The sequence below is a fragment of the Micromys minutus genome (genome assembly GCF_963924665.1).
Source record: "Micromys minutus genome assembly, chromosome: 10".
NCBI lineage: Eukaryota > Metazoa > Chordata > Mammalia > Rodentia > Muridae > Micromys > Micromys minutus.
In genome coordinates, this window is record NC_137979.1 from 32,283,005 (window position 1) to 32,307,328 (window position 24,324).

General features: G+C 42.3%; 1 protein-coding gene and 1 pseudogene across 2 annotated transcripts in view; one reads left to right on the top strand and one right to left on the bottom strand.

Moving 5' to 3' along the window:
* Window positions 1-24,324, bottom strand: part of ASIC2 (acid sensing ion channel subunit 2) — a gene marked incomplete at its 5' end in the record, with an annotated part of 1,010,761 nt that overhangs the window by 765,295 nt on the left and 221,142 nt on the right. The window lies entirely within an intron of this gene.
* The window catches only part of LOC308425304 (heterogeneous nuclear ribonucleoprotein L-like), a 301,193-nt pseudogene continuing 278,109 nt past the window's right edge, over window positions 1,241-24,324 (top strand). The window contains exon 1 of the transcript in view: window positions 1,241-1,255. The product of the transcript in view is annotated as a heterogeneous nuclear ribonucleoprotein L-like (transcript). The remainder of the gene's footprint in view (window positions 1,256-24,324) is intronic.

Sequence of the window (24,324 nt, forward strand, 5' to 3'; positions counted from 1 at the left end):
TTCTGGTGAGGATAGGGTATATGAATCTTGTTCAAGGATTCCCTGAAAGCAAGGAGCTGCAGGCTGAGATGAAGCTGTAGAACAAGCAGAGCCTCAGCCTTCACTGTCTGGAAGATGTGCTAACCTGCAGACCCTGGAGTGTGTCACCTATAGATTGACTTAATGATGTATGAGCACAGTGAATCAGCTTGGACTGAGATCTGGGGGACCCCATCACACTCATGGCCAATTCACATTAGTCACTTGCCTGGTGAGCCTTCTGATTAAGGTTGCCTCTCCCTGTGGGTGGTGTGTGTCAGCCTCTGGCTGATACTCTCAGGAGGATTTGCACTGTTTGCAGGGCTGGGTGGGATTGCTATTTCCCCAATTCCCTCTGTTTCTGAGCATGAGCCGAAATGGGAGTAACCCCTGAGCCAGGTCTCTTCAGGGAAGACAGTTGAGTTAATAAACTACACATGCAACCCAGAATTTTCTCCTGAGATGGTTGGGGAGGATGGAGGAGATGTCAACAACAGACATCAGAGAGTTTTGCCACTTTAGATATACATATTAGAAAGATATGTAACAGCTTACAGAAGGTAAGTAGGTTGACTTGAAGGAGCAAGAGAGAGGCATATGTAAATGAGCATTATTAGTTCTTTCTGAAGCATGAAAAAAAACCCAAAACACTAGAGCTGAAGCTCCTAGTCTTTTCCCAGCCAGCTGTTTGGCCGAAGCCATCTTTCTCCCCCTTAAGGTGCCTCTCAGGAATCTCCCACAGATGTTGAAGATGACCTCCCAGTTTGGGATTAGAGTTTGCTCCTTTCAATAGAAATACAAGTATTGGGTCCCAAAGGGTTGATTCCTGAGTAAAGATGTGTGAATATAGAAGAGGGAATTTGCTTTCTAGAGAACATGTGAATCCAGTAGTAATTCATGCTGGGTTTTTGTTTTTGTTTGTTTGTTTGGTTGGTTGGTTGGTTTTTTTTTTTTTTTTTTTTTTTTTTTTTTTTTTTTTTGATGATTAAGTAAAGCCATTGTTCAAAATTGCTGAAGATTTACAGCCATGCCAGTGTTTTGGTTCAGAAACACCTTGGTGTATTGTTGGTGATAAATGAAATGAAATCCCACATGTATCCACTTCGCTTGACTGGACTGAGTTGTTAATGGTGATGGTGGTGGTGATGATGGTGGTAATGACATTGAATATGGCAACAGTGGTCTTGAAGGTAATGGTAGTGATGAGAACAGTGGTGGTGGTGGTGGTGGTGGTGGTGTGGTAGAGATGAATAGTAGCTGCTGCCATGCACAGTGTTTCCTGATGCATTCTTGTGACTACACCTCCTTTTTCTATTGCACCACCCAAATCAGAAGATTGAAGGTAACAAGGAAGTCTTAAACTTCAGATCTCTTGGACATGGCCCTAGAATGGCTGGCTCTACCAACTCCTCATGAGATAGGTAGCAACCATATTTGTCCTACATTACAGTTAATTCATTTAGTACAATCCTGTCCAGATGATGCTTGTGATATATAAAAGTTACAACCAGGTCTTGGATATTCAGAAACAGATACATGATTAGTATCTTGTCCCTGAGAAGCTCTTAGTCTATAATAAGGAAAGCACTGAAGAGGAAGAAGAAAAGAAGAAGAGGGGGATAAAAAAGGTTCACAGCCCTGCAGCAGGTGAACAAGGTTCTGAGAGGTACTTAGGTAACCAACTCCCTTAGTGAGTCACCATGGGAGAACTCTTGAGTTCTCTGGTCTTCCATAAAATTCCTTTAGGTAGGTGGGGTGCACAGTCTTTCATCTTTTCTTGGGGCTATCCTAATTCCATCTCCATCCTGATTTGTACTTCATCTGCGGGTTGGATCACCTATTCAGAGGTAACTGGGCCACAGGCTTCTCATATGTACATCAATGCAACAAACCTATATAGGAGTAAAACAAACATCATTCTATGATCATGGAGACCACAGCTGAGAAACAAGCATTTCCAGGGATGCCATTTCTTCCAATAGATACCAGAGCCAACTTGCTCTTTGGCCCTCTGCATAGCTGCCCAGCAGGAGTTAGACTGCTGGCGTGAGAGAAATGGCTAATGAGGGGTTGTGTTCTGCACACCCAGGAGTAATTCCCTCTGTGCTCTCAACTACAGATAGGAATTTTGCTTATTTCAAAGACCTCATTAACGCTGAGGTTGGTGGGAGCAGCTTCGAAGCTGATTCATCTCCAGGAATCAAAGACAGCCTTAGCCCCCATGAGCAAAAAGGAGCCACTTGCTCTGAGGACATCTCTTCTGTTCTCACCTCCCAGGTGGCTGTAATGGCTGGTAGTCAGGGTGACAGAGCCTTGGGGACCTTTCTCAAGGGGCTTGTATTATGCAAGAGCATAGGCTGCACCTGAGACCTTCTGGCACCTTCTGGGAGCCTCCACGTACAGCACATATCTATATTGGCCTCATTCATGTTTGTTACATTTTGACCAGGAAATATCCTGTGCTGGGAAGTGATTGGGTCCTGGGGGTTCTGAACGGATCAGTGGACTAATTCTTTGATGAATTCATGCGCTGATGGTGTTATTGGGAGTCAGCAAGAAGGGGAAGGTGGCACTTAGCCAGAGGAAGTAGGACACGCAGGCCATGTACCTGGGAATACATCTCATCTAGCTTTTTTCTATGTCTTTCTCTCTTTGTATTCATCATGACAAGAAATGGAGACCAGCCTCTGCCACACATCCTCACAAACACAGTGTTCTGCCCAAGTGCATAGAATCATGCGATTGTGGACTGAACCCTCCAGAACCAAAAGCCAGAGCAAGTTTTGCTTCCTTTAAGCTATTAATGATGGATGCTTGTTCACAATAATGGCTACAATAATATGAATTCACAAGGGTTTGTCCTTCAGACCAGTATAGGTGAGTCAGTGGAAGTGGTGGTAACCAATGAAACCAGTCAAGGACTGGAAAGGGGGTATATTGTGGTTATAGGGAGACCTGTTTTTGTCACAGATCAGTGGGTTTGACCTTTGAGCCCCTCTGGAGCCACATGAGAGGATCATCTCAGAAATTGCTCAAGGTCTCTCTGGCTCTGATATAAACATAATACAGACACTCTAGGTACTGAGACTGTCATTAGGAAGACAGACATGTACACTTATGGAACTGCTGTCTCTGAATAATCAGTACCCATCAGTCACTGTGCCAAACACTGGGGCTTCAAGGTTGACTATGTCCAGATATGCACACATCCCTGATAATTTTAAGTAGCAGGAAACAAAAAGCCAAGGAGATGTAAAATAATGTTGTATAATTTCAGATAATATATAAATTAAGAAATAATAGTGACCAGTAACATGCACAAGGTTAAAAGGCTGTGGAGGAGTTTCACAGCTGCACACTGTAGCTTTAGTTTCTAGCTCTGCTTAGAGCACAGTGAAGTGCTTAGGAGACACCCAGCAAATGAAAGAGGTAAGGGAAGGAGGCTATGAGGCAGAAGAGATGGAAGATGAAAGGTAACCCAGAAAAAGAAGGGAGTGGCATTGTTGTCTACTTACTACAAATAAGAGACTAAACCTGGAACCATGTTTGAATAGTTCAGGCAGATCACCCTGACAGTAACTGGTAGATTACAGGCGCAGAGAGGTCTCCGTTAGCCATAGGAATGAAGGAAAGCATCAACAAGACAGAGTGACTTGAGAATACACTGGTTAGAATCCAGTGTGACTAAAGAGCTAGAGAGGCTATGACAGAGCCCATGGTACTTCAGGTATGCTGGAAGACACAGGTATCACAGAGCATCAGTCAGATCTGGGAACATAAGTTGTGAGTGGTGACTTCTGGATCCCAGTTCTGAGACCTGCTGTCTGGGGGACTGGAGAAGACTGAGCTTTGCTTTTCACATTTTTACCAGGCAGATCATAGTGGCTACACTCCAGATTTTTCTGAAGAGGAAATGAGAGAAGACATATTTGTTGCAATGCATCATTCCTAATGAATAAATGAGAGACTGCCTCCCCTCAAGGTAAACAGGATGAGAACAGAAAAAGGTAGGCAGCTGAGATCTCTTGAGCTGTCACCACATGCAAAGAGATTATAAAGCATGATTAAAAAGGTCCTTCAGGCTAGACATTGCCTTCCATCCTGGGACTGACTGCTTCCCTGAAAATATAGCGAGAGTCAAGTGAACCAGAGTCCCTTATTCCTGGTGGTCATAGAACCTGTTTAGGTAGAGGTATAACATGTTGGAATGGTGAAAATCTGAGCTGAGGAATCATGGATTTGGTCGCCTTTTAGTGGTGAACTTTCTCTGGCTTCACAGCACACAAACTGTTTATATCTGTCACCTGGAGCAGATGTGGTACTCTTGGCTGTCACTTGATTGGATGTGGAATCAACTAAAAGACATACTTCTAAAAGAATCTGCAAAGGCATTTTCTAGAAGAATTACCCGAGGGAGGAAGACCTTCCCCTAGTGTGGTTATGAGGGGGACTGAGGGAAAAGGTGCTTTATTGCCTGCCTACCTTCGCTACTTGCAAGTGAGCATGACAATAGTGCTGTTGCTGCTGCTGATGCTGCTGCTGTTGCTGCTACTGTTGCTGCTGCTGCTGCTGCTGCATCCACTACTCTCTTTTGCCTCTGCAACGCATCCTTCTCCAGCCTTCCAGCATAGACTGGAGGCTAACCACTCTCCAAGGGACCTCCAAGCCTTCAGTATCAGATTGGACCTGTTGAGGTATCCAGCATCATAGGCTGAGTAGCTACCATGCTTTCAGCTTCTCCAGCATGCATTCATTGCAGGACTATCCGGCCCAGCATGTAAGCAAATCTAATAGATCTCTCCATTGTGTCCACACTGTATGTTCATTTTTTTACAGGTGCCATTGGGAAGTTGTATGCTAACTTTTTTAGTGGTCATGTATATGGAGACATCTCAGATGAGGAAGACGACCTGATCATCCCCTTAGCAAAGGTGATTCTTGTTGTATGCCTGTTCATTACAGAAACACTATCACCAGACCAAAGAAAGCATGGCAAGAAAGTGAGGTCAAAATTAGCATAGAAGAGAAATGGATGGAGGAAACGAGGCTGTGCATAACAAGAAACATATACAATATGTAAATGACCAAAGAAGGTCACGATTCTCCAGGCTTGGAGCCATTGAGATTAAGGCACAGGAAATGGGAAGGCAATAGAATGCATGCATGAATGAATGAATGAATGAATGAATGAATGAATGAATGAATGAAGCTGTAATGAAGAAAGGATAACTGGGAAGGGAAGATACAGGAGGACACACAGGGAGGAGTGGGGAAATGAGGGTGGTTTGTATGTGCACCAGATGTACATGTTCACAATATGGTTTTCTAAATACTGGGTTTATATTGCACAATGTATTATAACTTTAAAATTACTTATAAAAAACATTACAGTAATGTGAGCTCTGGGTCACCAAGCTTCTGACCTTTCATTCCTTTCTTTGGCTCTCTTCCTTAATGAAATGTCTCTGGTTTTACCACTACTCGTGTGTCCCAGTTCAATTTCTTGTTCTGGAGTACAGATTCTGGTACTACCAGAACCAAACCCACCCACAGTGAAAGGGTTCTCTCCCAGTCCAACTTGGTGACCCAATGAGTTTGTTCAGTTATTTACAGGAGTATAGGAGACTCAAAAGCAGATGTGTCACTAAGATGTCCCACTTTAGCATGACTGATGACATATAAAGCCTGCAGCACAGCCCCTCCCACCCGTTTACTCTAGCACTTCAAGAAGATGGCTACTGGAGCATGAAGGGATGGTAACTAGAATCTCATGTGAGGATCTGGTGACCCTGGGAATGTTAAGGTCTACATTGCCATAGGCTTAGCTAACACCATGATTCCTGCTTAGTTTTTTTTCATGTCTGTGGACAAGGTCTTCTGTAAGTTGCCTGAGCTGACCTAAGATCATGTCACATCTGGAGGAAAGAGCTTTACTACAATTTTGTGCCAGCAACACTCTTCACCCTGTGTGGAAAACTGGGTTTTTATAATAGGGAATTTTACAGCCCAAGTCAATGAGGATCTGATGCACAGACTCCAGGGTGTCACTGGGAGTGAAAAGCAGTACAGTCCTTTGGAAAGGATCCAGCACCTGCCTGTCAATGGGCATTCCAAAGAGATTTGTCCCTTTGTGCTGCAATAATTCTGTGCCAAGAAAATTATCTAAGATATTAAAAGAAGAAGAACCCCCATAAGCCCAAAGGTGAGTCATTTTTATATTACTGTAAGAGCAGAAAATTGAACATAATGTCAAGGTTAAGCTGTATGGGAACATCTAAGGCATGGGTGGTATCCCCATGATCATATTGAAGTTGTTCATTTTAAAGCCAGGACAGTGATAGGAAAGTGGCTTTCATTGGGTTAAGCTTTTTTTTTTTTTTTTTTTTTTTTTGTGTGTGTGTGTGTGAGCATGGGGATCAGAGTTCAATCCCTAGCACCTAAGAAAGTTAGCTCTCGATTCAGTAAGAGATTCTGTCTCAAGCAAGCAAGCAAACAAGAAAACAAACAAACAAACAAGATAGAAATAGAAAGAGTCTACCAGGTAATGTTAACCTATGATTAATACACATGGATACATTGATGAGCATGTTCATAAATATCTCCTCTCTCTCTCTCTCTCTCTCTCTCTCTCTCTCTCTCTCTCTCTCTCTCTCTCTCTCTCTCTCTCTCTCTCTCACACACACACACACACACACATGCTGATAAAGAGTTTTAATAGTTCAGAAAATGTTCAGTCTCCATCATTAAACAAAAATCTCAGAGTTCAAAACTGCTGAGGTAATATATGTATGGGATCATACTTTTCATATTAAGCACAGTCATTTTTCAGCTTTCACATAAGTTTTGTATACATTCCTTAATTCACAACTGGTTACCCACCACAGTCTATAGTTCTATTTTATTTGTATGGCTGCTTTGCCTGCACATATATGTACCACATTTGCAGTTCTGATGCCTGTGGAGGCCAGAAGAAGGCATAAGATTCTTCAGAGCTGAAGTTACAGATGGTTATAAGCTGCCATATTGGTGCTGAACCATCTCTCCAATCTCTGTTCATCCCATTTTAAACACAAGAAGATTGAGGAAGGCTGAGGGCTTCTTATCATAGAGAACTTGGTTTGCTTGCCCCACAAGCATGCAGAGGGTGCAATAATCATCTCTATGGCTTCAGAGAATGCATTTATTTACTTTATGTTTGATGCTGGCTAATGAACTTCAGCCAGCTCTTCTCTTTTTCTGCCGGGGAAGAGGGTGAAAGGGCCACCACTGATTGAATTAAAGCAATAATTTTCCACAATTGCCTTGGTTTGCTCTCCTCTGCTACTTTCCTATGCAGCAAGGCTCCCTGTGCTCTTCTGCAATTGATTTTGTGTCCAGAAATGGCTTCTTGCTACAGCTTCATGAAATATCCCCTCTTGGGACTCTCAGTGACAATCCCTTCTTACTGAGACTCAATCAATTGCAAGGCAACCTGGACATCTGGGAGACGGTGGAAATAGCGAGGTGGTATTAGCTTTCTACACAAGTCAGTCCCTTCCTGTCTCTCTAGTTGCTGATGCACAGGATGCCCAGTGCATCTTACAATGAAGGTAGGCTTAAGTTTGGACCATTCTGTCTCTGCTTCCCCAGACATGCCTTACACACCCGGATTCTTCGCCACTGTTCAAGACTTCCCTTTAGCCAGAACCATGTCCCCCATATTCTCTGCTCTCAAGAGATCTCAACCTTTTGAGGCCAGAGAAAATATGGCTTCCTGGGTCTCAGAGTCATCTGCCCTATCCTGTAACCTATAGCCACTCTGGACTGCCCCCTCTTGCTATTTGTAGCACTCTGTAGTGTGGCATTAGCTTTATATTCGAGTCTCTTCTGCAAGGCTGGGAACCCTCAGGATCAGGGAACAAATGAATCCATTTAACCTTCCTCAAGATATTTCACCTGTTAGCCTCTTAAAATCTGTCTTATAGATCCAAAGTAAGGTGTGAATAAGCACTCAGGAGAAAATAGCTGATAAATGTCAGCAACCATATTTGAGATCACGTCTGCTCATGTGTCATTAGTTTTTCCTGTAATGTCCAACTCTACTGCCCCCAGCCGATGCAAAATGAACTGACCAGCAAATCCAAGAGTTTCCTGAAATGTCCCCTGTCCATGGGCCTTTGCATCCTTCTCTGGCAGCCAAGGAGACACAACTCCCAGTTAGCAGTTCCATGTAGCTGTGAACCACTAGGTAAAGAACGGTAGATAGTCAGTTACTACCTCTAATATTGCCCAGCTTTGAGAGTGGGAAGGAGACACATCAGCTCTCTGTCAAACACCAGCTCTTCTCTTTCCAACCCATCTTTCTTACTTATAACTTCAGACACTGAGTAAGAGTTCTAATGTTTCCTTTGGGCAGGAGTGGCCCCTAAACAGTTCAGGACTAATAATCCTGACCCCACAGAGTCAGATAATACCTGGCTTGGTCAGGTTGTCTGTCCTGAATTACTTGTGCTTAGAGGAGCTAGACTCTTGAAAGAAGGAAGACCAATGAGCCTTCAGGAATGCCTGGCTTTGCCATACTGAACCACACAGGGCAGAGGAGGCATGACAGAGAGATGGATGGATGGATAGAGAAATAAGCAGTGGGAGGCCTCTGGGATGCTTCTCATCTCTGAATTACAGGTGATTTGTTTAGTGCTACAGCATTTTTACAAAACAATTTCATGTTTATATTCCTTGGAAGGAAGAAAGTTTGACTAAAACAAAGGGAACCCCAGACAGAGAACTGAGGCTGAGAACCACATGGCTCTGAGAAATAGACAGCTGCTTGAAAACTCTGGAAGGATTAAGCAAAACCTATCATGCGCCAACCCACCAACCCCAGACACAGAATATGGAGTTCTGGTTCTACTCCTAGCCTGTGGTCATCTAATTCCTCAAAGGACCCAAAGAACTACCAAGATGATCTGTTCTTATCAAAGTGCATCTCTAAGTTGTTTCTTGATTGCTAGATAATCAGCTAATTATTAAGTCATCATTGCACATTAGCTATCCTCCAACAGTGTCTGGGTTACCTGTCTCATTTTGCTGTAACAAAATACCTGGTCAAAGCAACTTAGGGAAGAAAGGATTTGTGTCTCACAGTTGGAAGGTACAGAGCATCATGGGAGAAAAGTCTTGGCAGCAGAAGCTTAAGTAACTGGTCAAACTCCATCCACAGTCAGGTAGCACTAAATGATGAAAGCTATTGCTCAGCTTAGCTCACGTTCTCCATTCTATTTATCCTAGGACCACAGCCCAGGGAACGGTGCCACCCACAGTTAGGGTAGGACTTCCCACTGCAATTAGTGCTTTTATGAGCTAATTCCTCACAAACATTATCAAAGGCTAATCTAAAGTAGATAATTCCTCAGAAGAATGGCTGGAGGCTTATCTCTTTGGTTACTCGGAGTTCTGCAAAGTTGAGAAACCTTTGAACTTCCTTCTCTGTTCTTTCAGTATTTCTGCAATTGGCTAAGGGAACAATTCAAAGTGGTACTCATGCTGTAGGTCTCCAGCAAGTCTCTTACGCCTTCTGGCTAAATTTCCTTCTAATCCAAGAGAAGAAAGAGGAAAGAGTCTCGGGCAAAGTGTCTTGACAAACAGCAATATCTAGGTGCATATTAATGAAACTGCTCTGTTTTTAAAATTATGAATTATGCTGATTTTTTTAGAGATCTCTTCTTGTTATGGTGAATGATAGTACTTTACCATTTAGGTGCTGATTTAAAGTCCCCATTATAAACACACACATTTCTGAAGGGAAAAAAAAAAGGGAAATTAATTTGAATAAGAATGTTCACGTTAATAGGAAACATGTGGGCATAGAACAAATTGCAAAAGCCTGGAAATAATCTAACATTTGGACAAAAGCTAATTATATCCAACTACTCATTTGGAAAGTAAGACAGAAAGGGCATTGAGTTTTCTGGGGACCACTCAGGCTACAACTGGTTCTCCTAATCCACTCTCCTGGATGATGCCCTCACCCCATGATGTGTGTGTATGTGAGTGTGTGTGTGTGTGTGTGTGTGTGTGTGTGTGTGCGCATGTATATGAGTGTGTGAGTGTGACTTTGAGTGTGTGTGACTCTGTGTGCATATGTGTGTGTGTAGTGTGAGAGAGAGAAAGACAGGGTCTACCTATGTAGCCCAGATTGATCTCAAACTAATGATTCTCCTGCCTCATCCCCTCCAATTCTTAGAACACTGCTTACAAATACTACTTTAAGGACTCCTTTAACATTTATCTTATGTCTATTAAGAAAAAACAATAAAGCCTTGTAAAGTACTTGCTTAGCAAGTGCAAAGCCATGGGTTAAATTTCTAGCAACACACACACACACACACACACACACACACACACCAGTTTTGATGGCAAGGGAACCCCGTGGGTGGGATGCCTAAAGATGTGTTCTGAATTTCCCAGCAGTGAGCTGGTACTCTTAGCGTGAGTGGGGTCAGCACAGTGACTTGTATGTTCATCATGTGACTGAGCAGGAGTACAGAGAAAAGCAGCCCATTAGAAGCTCAGCATACAACAGGGTGGCCATAGTCTTCAAATCGGAACACTAGTAAAGACCACAAAAAATGCCCAAGAGAGGAAAATGAACCTCTATCTCTGTAAATAAATCCACGGCTTGCAAACAAAACCACACCAGATAAACCAACTACAAATACACTCCTAGAAAAGGAGACCAGATGTCCCTGGAATCATTTTAATTAAATTGTGAGTCAATTGCAAGCCAGGGGGTGGGGGACTGAAGAGAGTAGAGTTTTGCTTTCTAAGACTGCCAGATGCAAAGTCCGATTTCCAGGCTAATGTATCCAGGGTGGGAGAGGCTTTCCAAAATTTAATTACATATTGCCTAGCAACTGAGAAGATGAGTGGGTATGGAGTCGGCAGACCTGGAGTGGTACACACAGGATGTTGATGCCCCAGGTAGGATGGTGGCGCACCGGCATCGGGCTGTGGTCAGTGTGGGGATGTACTTTCTCCACAGGAGCTATGGAGACAGTTACAGATGCATAAAATGTAAGTCTCATTCTGCCCCATTTCCCTTGCACAGGCTAACCTAGCGACCCGGCCCAAAGAGGAACCTGCTTCCTTCAGTTTTCACAAGAGAAGCATTAAAAAAAAAACTCATATAAAGTAATAGATGCTGTTAAATATTCAATGGTACAGAAACGTATAAAGCTGCAAGCAAAAACTCTTCTGCCAAGTTGAGTCACTGTGAACAACTCCACACACAGTTTCTGGAATTCTCGTCTTTAGTGAGCTCTCTCTCTCTCTCTCTCTCTGATCTGAATGAGATGGCCCTCTGAATATTGGTCCCAAATCTACTGCCTTTAATTTATAAGAGATGTTTGCTCAGTGTTCTTTTAGCAATCACATTTAAAAACTAAAATGTAACAAACAAAAAAATCCACAAAAAGTCAAAACTCAGAGTAACACCTGCCTTCGCTCATTCTCAGTAACACTTCCTGCACTGATTTTGCTTGATTTTGAACTTTGTAGATATTGACTCATACCCAAAATGTTTGTTTGCATCTGGTTTATTTGCTCAACAGATTTTAGTTTATTTTTAGTCTTAAAATGTTACATTCTATAGTCACACAGTAACTGATTTATCCATTCCAATGTTGATGAACTTTTAGGCTCCTTCTAGTTTGAGGCCATTACAAACATATTTTTTAATTGAGGCAAGGCTTTAAAGGCATTTCATACTCTAGGATAGCTGGCCTGTGAGTCCTCGTATATTTCTCACATGATCTTAAGGACATAACTCAGGCTTGCTTGGCATGCACTGTCATTCAGAGACATTTTTTTCCAATCCAACAGTCCCAATCTTTATCCTGGGCTAGCCACAAATTCACTGTGTAGCCTAGGATGGTCTAAAATTCACACCAACCCTCCTTATACACTGTCTCAAGTGCTAGGATTACTGGAGTCAGCCACCCCATTCCACTCTCTTTTTCTTATGTTTTAAACACACGTGTTTGTGTGGGATTGTGCATGTACTTATGTGCATAGTGAGATTCGAATGTGTGTGGAAGCCGGAAGACAGTGTTAGGTGTCACTGTCAGGAATGCCACCCACCTCCTTTGATATGGATCACTTATTGATCTGGATTTTGCCAATTATGAGAGTCTGGCTGGCCAGTGAGCTTCCTGTCTCAATTTGGCTATTTCTGGTTTATAAGCACGTACCACCGAGCCAGTTGTTTTGGTGTGGGTATTGGGAATCAAACTCGGGTCTTCCCACAGGCAAGAGAAGCACTTTGCCAAATGAGATATTCCTTCAGTCCATTATTTTTATTTTTAAAAGTAGACAGAATATATATATATATAATATATATATATATATATATATATATATATATATATATATATATGTCTTCAAAAGTATCAGACAAGGCTTCCATTTATTTTCTCATCCAGCTGCATCAGCTAGCTATAAAACATGATGCATGTATGTTATTAGCATCATTTGTTCCTCTGTTCTCACCCACAATGCACCGGGACCTTCATGGTAATGCTGTAGTTTGGTTTTCTCCTGAGATTTCCATAACAATCTTACAATAATCTCTCCATTTCTCAGATGGCAAACTTAAATCCCAGAAAGGATAAAGTTAACTTGCCAACACTGCACAGCTCGACAAGGAGACGTGAGCTTTGCAAACTGTCTCCATCTAATTCGCTCAACTGGGCTCCTTTGCCGCCCATCAGACATTTTAATGAACAACAGAGCAGTGTTCCATTTGGGGGTGTTTTGGGAATCATCATGGATACAAGACATGGACCATGAGAGTGGAACCTGGAGAGCTCTCTGTTTGGTATCTCTTAGGGATGCCTTTGGCTCTGGTGGTTCTTTAAAGGTTTCACTGCCACAAGGACAAGCCCAACTCCTGCGCTCATCTCTATTTGCCGCAGCAGAGGAGAAAGTACAGAAAAATAGGACAGTCCCAGCCTCAGCAGAGGTTCTGTCCTGCTTCAGTCCACTGAGAGCTGAACAGAGAAGGAGGGCATGCTACTAATGGCTGTTATTACTCTTATCAGGTGCCTTGTAAGAGGTAAAGCTGATACATGAACTCGCATCAGGAACATGCTTTCAGGGGGAAGGTTTTCCTACAGAAAGCCAATAAAACTATTTGCTCTTAACAAGAGTCACATCCAGCTTTGTTCTTGAACATTCCAAGTACAGGTATGCATTGCATGCCCTTTTGGTTAATGGCATAGCATACATGCAATGGTATGGAACATACATATACCCTTAGTATACAGTAGGCTATAACATACAGGTGTGTAAAAGCAAATTCTAAGATATTTACACAACAATATAATCATCCAGAAATATATACTAAAAAATTATCCATATTGTTAAGAAATGCATAACCGTAGTGTTGATAGCCATGTATTTATATGCTGATTAAAAATTAAACTGTATTTATTTATTTGACAGCTATTTGCAGTGAACTTTTAAGATATAACAAACACTTCAGGCTTACGAGTCCCATGCTGTCTGGAGTACACACTCAACTCTGTAACTGTAGTGTGAAAGCAACCACAGATAATGGATGTATTCATGCTCTAATTAAATGTTATTCACAGGAACAGGTGAAATAAGACTCTAGAGAGCCACAGACAAAAGAATAAAGTAGGACCCATACTTCACACCTTACATGAAAAGAAGCTCAAATGGATCATAGAGCTAAACACACAAATGCAAAAACTGTGAAAGTCTTAGAAGAAAATGTAAGTCTCTGAAACGTTGGGTTTAGTCAATGACTATTCATGTATGGAAGCACAGGAATGGGTATAAGAAATACAAGAAAAACATGGCAGGTTGGATTTTACCAGCACTAAGACTTCTACAATGTAAATTAAGATATATGTTCCCTCCACCCCCAGACTTCTGAGAACATGCTACAAATCAGTAATAGCAACATAATATAAAAAGGGACAAAAGATCTGGGCACCATACAATAGCAAGTGTTGGTGAAGATGCAAAGAACATGGAGCTCCTGCACACTATTGATAGGGATGTAAAATGGCATAGTTATTCAGGAAAGCAATGCAGTAACTCCCACAAAAGGCTACCATACAGCTAACACGTGACCCAGCAGTCCCAATTCTAAATATGAGCAAAAGAGAGACGGAAACATATTTCTACATAAAACTTGCTCATGAATATTTACAGTAAAACCATTCCTTGGTTCCATTAGAAAAGCCCAAATAAATATCAATTAGAAGATAAATACACAGAATGTGAAATGTCTACACAGCAGGGAAGTATTCAGTCATAAGGAGGCATGTCTACACAGCAGGGAAGTATTCAGCCATAAGAGGCATGCACAGGCTCACTAGAGAATGCAGATGTACTGTGAGATCTTTCTGAAAAGTTGGAAAACCAGTTGTAACCCACCCTGCCACATAATGTTTGACTCTTTGTATACACACAAAACATAAGATGTTGCTAGGCATGTTGTTGAACACCTTTAATCCCAGCACTTAGAAGGCAGAGGTTGGCAGATCTCTGAGTTTAGTCTGGTCTACAGAGCTAGTTCTAGGATAGCCAGGGATACACAGAAAAACCCTGTTTTGAAAACAAATATATATATATATATATATATATATATATAAACATATATACATATAATATATACAAATATATATGCTTCTCTATATAATTATATATAATATATGTAATATAAAATAATGGATATTATATAGATTATTAGACATAGGCATAATATAGAATATATAATAATACATACAAATATATAATATTGTATATAAAATATTACATATAAAATTAATACTTACATAATATTAGGATTAGGAAATCTACAGAAACAGAATAGACAGTAATATGGTTGCCTGATTCTGGGAGAGAGGGGTTAAGGGGAGACGAAGTGCGACTGCTAATGCATTTGGGCAAGTATGAAAATGCCTATCATTGATTATGACAAAGCTACACAACCCTGTGACTGCACGGGAGGACCTCCCAGCAAAGACTTGATACAGGGGAGCTATGTCACGTGAGCTTTACAGCCATTCAATTGTTCTACTGAAACACACAGCAGGCAACAGACTGTCCTTGACCAGAGAGTTATAGTTTATAGGAGGCTAGGTACAGTACTAGCCACAGAACACGAAGTACACCCTGGTCTGTTGGAGCTCAGTCTATGGTAGAGAACATTATCCAACAATTAGAGACTATAATAGATGCTTCAAAGGGAACATGCTGGACAGGAAGGGATAGGATCAAACAGAGCCTGGTGGATTGTGATATGCTCTGTTTTTTTTTTTTTTTTTTTTTTTTTTTTTTTTTTTTTTTAAGTGCTTCATTAAAGGCTTTCTCTGGCTGCTGTTTGGAGACTGGATTTAGGAGAGCAGAAGTAGATAGATCTGTAAGAAAGACAGACTAAGAGATAATGAAGAAACCAGTCAAGAGCAATAGGTATGATAATAGACATATTTAGAGGGTCTGGGGGAGGGACAAACCAAGATGAAGAACTAAGAACCAAGTGGAGGGAAATCATCTTCCTAGATGAATTTTTTGGGGGTTAAGTATCGCAAGACAGAACCATATATGCCATACGTGTACATGTATATGGAGGATGGGTACCACTTGTCAACGCTCACTTAAGGACTGATTTTCCTCATTTGTACAGTTGTAATAATACTTACTTGCTCAGTGCCCTGAGGGGCAAATGAGTCCATACCTGTAAGATATTTTAGGATAATGCCTGGCATGACAGCTGGTAAAATAGAGCCCTGAAGCTGGGGAGCTGTATGGAGGCTACCAGAGTGTGAATGGGAACTAGAAGAGGAGATTCCCTCCTTGCAGACTTGCCTGGATGCTGGGTGCTCAACTCCATCCCTGCCCTATGTGATGCTGGCATGGGCAGGGAGCATCTTGGCCTGTGAAGGATGGGGTGCAAAGGTTATGATTGAAGCCCTGAATGTAGACTTACTGACTTGAGCTCACTCCTGTTTTTCACTACCTACCTGATTTTGAATCAGCGACTTCCTGCTTTTATTGTGGCTCACTTTTTTCTCCTATAGTATGAGGAATTCTGCATTCATAAAAGAGCCATTGTATGAGGATTTTCTGAGTTGTTTTGTCAGTGTTTTTAGACACAAGGTTGCCTTTAGATACAAGGTTGCCGTGAACGTGTCTGTGATGAAAGACAGGAGGCATTAAGCTTTGTTAGGGATAGGGACATGGCCTGGAGAAGTTGGCTCTGCCTGCTGCAGCAGGCTCTCTTCTCTTGGGAGACATAAAATGCTAGGGTGAGGCTGACAGTCTTGCTTCTGACTGAGCTGGAGCACTTCCTAAAAGGCAAACAAATGTCTCCACTAGATCAGCAGAAGGGTCAGGCTGCATCAAGTTGAAACCTTGGGCTAATTAAAAGCACTCCGCAAATGGAAACTATTTTCGGATGCACTTGAAGAAAACAACCATCATTGCTTATCAAAGCTAATTGACTCTAGCATGAATGAAGGGGGTTTATTATCCCACTTCTAGCTTCTCCCAGGTGTCATCTCCACCCTTTTCCTTGCTCAAGATCATCTTGGTGCCCATTTTAAGGAAATGGGACCCTAAAGGACCAGAATCAGCAGAAGGATAGGGGATGTGCAATGTTTTTCTCCCATTTCCCACCTGTCTCGCGCTTCTCTATTCTGGTCTGGAGCAGCCTCCTCAGAGTGCAGTTCCTGTCCCACAGTCCTGGGAGGATGTGCCATCAGAATTATGGCTGCAGGAACAAGGAGGTGGATGAATGTGCATGGCTGGAGGCTAGCAAACAATCCCCAATGGCTTTGTTGAGTTGCAAGCTGGTTGGTAGCAGTGAAGAGCTAGGCACTGACTCACCCAGAAGAGGATGATTAGTCTGTCAGCTTCCAGCACCTCTGTGTGGAGTGAGGTCTGGAGCTGAGTCATATCCCTAAGAGAGGGAGGAAGGACTAAGGACCCCTAAGCACTGCTCCCTATCCTGCTGCTCCCCCATAACCTAGTCAGCCCTCCTCCTCTCAGCCCTCCCAGGGGTCATTACTGCAGGTAGATGATTCTCCCCAGCCTGACAGATCTCGGATGTAGGATATGTCTTCACCATTCTCCCATGGTAATACTTATGAGAGAGTAACAGCCTCCAGTTAACTCCGGTGTCTAAGCTCATCTTATGTGTCATCTCTACCCAGCCTGGGACTCTTAGAGCTGAGCTAAGTGATGGACATGTATTCAGAGTCTGAAGCTACAAAGACCCAAGATGAAGCTAAGATATGACAGCTTTAACCAAGGGTCAGTGTGACGAACAAGGCAGAGAGATGCACAGTTTTAACACATAACTGAGACATAGAGATGAATAGATTGTTTCCCTTTCTCTCTCTCTCTCTCTCTCTCTCTCTCCATCATTCATTCATTCATTCATTCATTCATTCATTCAACTGATACAAGGTGAGTGACCCAACTCTTAAACTCTTACCTGCCAGGTACTTCAGAAAATGCCAGGCATAAAGGGATCAATACAATATAATTCATGCCCTCATAAAGCTGTGTGATCAGAGACAGGTTAAATCTGAGCGTGCAATTTAATACACACATTGATCTCAGACAGTAATTACATGCTTCAAAGGAGCCATATAGCAGTGGTGTTACAGGTGGGAGACTATCTACTTAAGTCACAGTGATGTGAAAGCACACACTGGGTGGGACAGTTATGAGGGCAAATGAAATATAAGAGGAACATATTCCAAGGGCCTTAGGCAGGAAGACTCAGGCATAGATTCTGAGAGTGGGGCTGGAGAGAAGACAGAGGAAGTAGAAAAGGAGCTGGAGAGCCAGCAGGCTCTGGTGGGGGTATTGGGAATAGTCCAGCACTGGATGTCCAGGGATAGAAGAAATGCTTGAGAAGCATGGTTGAATGTTGGGTGTTTATAAACATATTCATATCATATTCATATACATTGTTCTTGACCATAATTCTCAGCGCAAAGGAAAACAACAATGGACAGAGGTAAGCAATTCCTACCCAGAAGCAGTGGGGCTGATTGTCTGACCCTGAGAATGTGACCTTAGCCATTGTGTCTACATAGGAAAACCAGACAACAATCATAAGATCCTGAGATTCAGTGTCTGCATATGGTGTATGGGGATGTGGCACACAGCGGGGCTCAGCTGGGCTAATATGGCTGGTTAGCAGGTTTATGGATCCAGGCAACTGAGGAACATTCCCAGATCTACTTGGAGTGCAATGCACTCTGGGTTAAGGTTTTGGTCCCATGGCTTTGTCCAAGAGTGGAGCATGAAGGAGGCAGGAAGGAACTCGACTCATGTTGTAAATGACTTCCATGTGGGCAGTGTGGTGTGCAGAAATGGAGAAACATTCTTGATTTAATTACTTACTACTTAATAGTGTGTGACCTTAGATTCTGTCTTTCTGGGCTCAAGACTCTTATCAAAGAACGTATATCCACCGATTGTGATTTATAAATCACTGCTGAAAAATTTTATAGGAATGATACTACATAATAAACAATTCCATATAATGCTTCAAAGGCTTGGATAGACCCAGAGTTCAAGACTGTTGAGGTCTGTCTTAGCCCTTCACACTATATTTATACTGTGCAATGTGGAATCATTGAAGTTTCTAGAGGCAGATGCTTGCCATTCCATCCTTGCAAAAGAGAAGTATCTCTCTCTGTGTGTTTGTTTGTGTGTACATATACATGTGTGTATGTAAATACATATTAGATGCATGTATGCAAGTGGATGTATATGGAGATCAGAGTACAACCTTAAGTATATTTTTCAGGCATTGTTTCTCAGACACTGTCTACTGTACCACCTCTTTTTTTTTTTTTTTTAAGATGGGGTCTTCTCCCTCCCTTGAACATATCTACTAGGCTAGGTTGGCTGCTCATGTCTCCCTCCCTAGCACTGGAATTACAAATGTATGTCACCATAAATGGCTTATTAAATGAACTTTGGGGATTAAACTCTGGTCATTCTCCAGCTTCTTTAAAAGGGAGTCTGAGAAGTTGATCATGGTAGGATGCTGCCTCTTCCTGAGCTGGTCTGTGTTCCTCTGAACCCAGAACCTTTTGCAGTGTGTGCTGCTCATTTGGAAGGATGCTGGGTCTGTGTTTCAAGCAAGGCTGCCAGAGAAGAGTGAGAATATCAGTTAAATTAGAACTCTGGGTAAATAAGATGTCTTAGTAGAATCATGTCTTAAATCTGGCATGATACTGACTGAAAGATATCTGTTGTTCATCAGAATTCAAGCTTAACTAATACGATACATTTTTATTTGCTAAATCAAAATCTAGAGGCAGTAATGATTCCTACCATGTTTCTTTGAGCTTGCCCCTCAACTCTGATGATGGCTTTCTAGCTCTAAGACTGGACCTTGCAAAATGGAACAACCCTTTTTCTGTTTTCCTATGATTAAGTTGCTACACAATCTCTTAGTATCTCACACATCCTCACTTCCTCCCTGCCACCCCGCCTCTCTCTTTGTTTTACTGGCCCTCAGTCCTCTTCCTTTCCACAGACCCCTCTCTTGTTGATATCTGCTGACCAACTCCCCTTAAGCATTACTAGCTCCATGGCCCTCTAAAATTTTTTCTTGGCTGAGATCAATTCATTATGAATGGATCTTTGTGAATCATCATATATTTTTTTATGAATCTAGTTCTTCATACAAGGCTAGCCTTTCTTGACAGAGTCTATGTTCATATTCTTTTTTTTTTCAGGAATACCCCGCCCTGTTAAAGTAATGGCCTGCCTCCCCTTATCCAGTGCTAACTTCCCTTTGTGCTCCCAGAGGGAAGGTATTATGTGTTTGATTGTATCATCCATCACTCAACAGTTAATGTTTGTTGAATTAATGAATATAGAATAGAAAAATTGAGACTGAGAAAATTGGACTCGTTTTTTTAATCAAAAATAGAAATTTCCTGTTAGACTAGCAGAGTGTTCCAGAATATTGCCAACTCTTTCTTTGGATCATAGCCCATAGTCCTATCATCACAAGTACTTTTTAGAGCCACATATAAAATATTTAGTTTCTTTGGAAGTCGTGGCTGAAAATGGTAGGATTCAGGTGGCTGCACCTCCTGGTAGAGTTCTAGCCTCCAGGGGTGGATTTTGCCTCATATTCCAGCAGGTTCTCATGGTGAAAGCACCACTCTGTATCCTGAAGAGATCTGGGTGTTCCCTGGAAGCCTTCGGGCTTACCCCCTTTTGGCTTTTCCCAAGAGCTCCTGTTTAGCTGCATCCCTTCCCTTATATCTGGAGGCTAAGAGGTAGTTCCTGCAGCTCCACAGAATCAAAGGCCCAGGTCACTTCATTGCACTCAAACCATAAACTCAATGTTCCTTGGAAGTGGTGTGCAGAAAGGAGCGGGTCTCTGTGCTGTGTATATAGGATCTCACACCTTGGAAGGTTCTTGGGGCCTTATTACTGCAGGTGCACAGGACACCTGGTCACTTGGTCTGTGGTGTGGCTTAATGCAGAAAACAATCGCTAACAGTTTATATGCTGGAGTTTTCCTTTTACAGACATCTGTATGAGGACTTTCTTGCGGTGTATCCATTTAATTCCTCCAGAGTTGTTACAAGGGATGTAATTAGTAACCATTCTATAGATCAGGGGAATGAAGTCACAGGAAGGGTAGGTAAGATGTTCCCTCACATAGCTCCACAAACAGTAAATCCCTCTCTTTTTTCCTAACAAAAGATTGCATTCTGTTAAATATTCTCCGTGTTCCCCTGAATTGTCATTCATTCAAAACATTTTTCAGCATTCACTGTGTTACAATAGTTGCCTTAACCATCTGGAAGACCCAGAGTCGGGGGAGGGCTGTGGGGGAAACCTGTGGAAGACACAGACCATGCCACACAGATGAACTGGGAGGCCAGTCTAACCCTATGGATGGACCATGGCCTTCTGCAGAACTGGTTTCACATCTCCAACCAAGCCTGGCAGCCATCCGTGAAAGAGCTTCATGTTCAGGAGCCTAAGTTTAAGGTCTGAAACTTGAATTTCCTGTCAGTTGATTAAAGGTTTGTATTTTTGAGCTGGGGTATGGGGGCAAGGGTTCTGCATTATGTCAAACTCACAGAAGTCTAGGATTGTATACTTTAAACACAGAAAACATTATTTTTTCTGTTACAGACATTGATGAAGCCAGGGGCACCTTTAAATCTTTTTTTTCCTTTCTCTTGCCTTTGAGTGTGGTATCCTATGTCGGCACAGTAAATAGTCTGGAGAATAAGTGAATGAATGAATGAATGGATGGATGGATGGATTGGTGAATGAGTGGATGAAGCAGTACAAGTCCAGACAGATTTAGACTATGCTTCTTTCTCTGCTTAGCCAGTGAGCAAGTAACTGAATTTATTCCCAGGAAGAGCCAGGTGGGGGATTACAGAAATGTTTCATAGCAATTGGAAGATTAGATCTGAGCAAACAGGTGAGTTAGAACACAAAGAGTCCAAACCCACCCCTGTTTCTGGTCAGTTCCTCTCAATGAACCTTCACCCTACACAGATAAACTTTAACTCTCCCCTCTCTCTGTCTTTCTGTCTCTCTGTCTCTCTGTCTGTCTCTGTCTCTCTGTCTGTCTGTCTCTCTGTCTCTCTGCCCAGACATGCATGCTGGTCTATTGTTCTATTTGCCTACTGATCATCTTTCCCTAAGCAGCCCATGAGCACCAAGACCTCCTCACCAGCAAGGCTCTTAAGGCAGTGGCTTCTAACCTTCTCAATCCTTTAATAGAGTTCCTCATGTTGTGGTGACCCCAAACCATAACATTATTTTGCAAAACTGTAGTTTTCCTACTGTTATGAATCATAATGTATATATCTGATAGGTTACCCTATAAGCCTATGAGAAGATTGTTTGACAGCCCCCTCCCCCACCCACAAAGAGGTCCCAACGCACAGTGATAATACCATTCATTACCTTTCTTCAACCCCTGCCAAAAACATCTCTTCTTGCATCACTGCATTAGTGGATGGACCACTATTTCCATGTAACCAAGATATAAGCCTAATGATGTTCAGGTACAGTTAGCCCTCTATGTAATCTATGCATTGCAAACATGCTCATCCTTTTACTGGTGAGAGAGGTGAAGGTCAAATGGGTGATGTACCATGCCTTTGGTCCCACTACTTGTAAGTGAGCAAGTCAGGATTCAGACTCAGAGACTCCAATTCCATCCCAATGGCTGAGGCTTGGGCATTTACCAATGTTTGTACCTTTACCAGATATGATCATCTCCTTTTTTTTTTTTTTTTTTTTTTTTTTTTTTTTTTTGTTTTTGTTTTGTCCTGATCTGGTCTTCTAAGTACCTTGTCATCTGGTTTTCTTGTCTTGTTGCTAATGGAGCTACATGTCTGTAGCCATGGAAAAGGCAGAGAAAGGTCCAGGTTATTTATTCCCCTATTACTGTTTCCTACCTCACTCATTGGTATACACACTTTTGACATTAGATTTGATGTTGTGGTCCACACATGTCTCAGGCCAAATCTGTAGCCATCCTTAGGTGCATGTATTCCATGGGCCACAGGTTGAGCATACCTGATACTATCAGGAGCTGAATTCAGTGATGTCTCTTTCATGAACTTTTTCCTCCTGGTTCTCCAAGACAATGGTAATGACAGTGCCCACTGCTGTTTTTCTCTAGGTACTTCTTTCAAGTTAATGGTTAGTTCCCAGCTTACAGTCTGTAAGCTGCCCTGTCCTTCTGCCTCTTGGCAACCCAACCACTAGCTAAGAACCTGAAGGTCATCTGTGATCTTTGCCTTCCTTCATGATCACCTCAGAGTACCACGGCCCCTGAATTGTGCCATTGGAACATCTATAAGTCTTGTTCTCTCTGTGTCTTCTGATTTTTGACTATTCTATTATCTCCCCACCTGACCTCCATGTGTGCAGTTTATAGTGTTGTAGTCCATATGTCAACAGTACTCTAAGCCTTCCTCTCAATGGCTCTCAAAGGCAGACTGATGATTCCCATTGCCTCTTTAAAATATTTCATGGTTTCCAAAGCTTGAGTAAACACATACTCCTAAGCCTAGAGTAAGACTCTCTTTATTCTTTGTTTGTTTGTTTTCTTTCTTCTCATTTTTTTGAGACTGGGTAGGCCTGGAAGTCCTGGAACTTGATCTATAGACCAAGTTGGCCTCAGACTCAGAAATTTGCCTCCCTTTGCCTCCTGAGTTCTGGGATTAAAGGAATAAGACACCACCACCCAGCTTTAGAGTGGGTCTTAATTTACTTTTGTCTTTAACCCAGAGTTGTTCCTGAATTTGATATGTTATAGTGAATATAAAGCATTGTGATCCTTTTGGGATACTTCATCAAGATGTAGAGAGCACAAGGATACAGTAATACAGTGAGAGCATCCTAGAGCGCACAGGAACACAGGGATACAGTGATACAGTGAGAGCATCCTAGAGAGCACAGGGACACAGGGATACAGTGATACAGTGAGAGCATCCTAGAGAGCACAGGGACACAGGGATAACAGTGATACAGTGAGAGCATCTTAGAGTGCACAGTGACACTGAGATACAGTGAGAGCATCCTAGAGCACACAGGAACACAGGGATACAGTGATACACTGAGAGCATCCTAGAGCACACAGGGACACAGGGATAACAGTGATACAGTGAGAGCATCCTAGAGTGCACAGTGACACTGGGATACAGTGAGAGTATCATAGAGAGCACAGGGACACAGGGATACAGTGATACAGTGAGTGCATCCTAGAGAGCACAGAGACACTGGGATACAGTGAGAGCATCATAAAGAGCACAGGGACACAGGGAAAAAGTAATACAGTGAGTGCATCCTAGAGAGCACAGAGACACTGGGATACAGTGAGAGCATCATAAAGAGCACAGGGACACGGGGATACAGTGATACAGTGAGAGCATCCTAGAGAGCACAGGGACACAGGGATACAGTGATACAGTAAGAGCATCCTAGAGAGCACAGGGACACAGGGATACAGTGATACAGTGAGAGCATCCTAGAGTGCACAGTGACACTGGGATACAGTGATACAGTGAGAGCATCCTAGAGTGCACAGTGACACTGGGATACAGTGAGAGCATCATAAAGAGCACAGGGACACAGGGATACAGTGATACAGTGAGTGCATCCTAGAGGGCACAGAGACACAATGATATACTGAGAGCATCCTAGAGCACACAGGGACACGGGAATACAGTGAGAGCATTTTCCTAGATTTTGTAATCTCAGTACTATTGTACC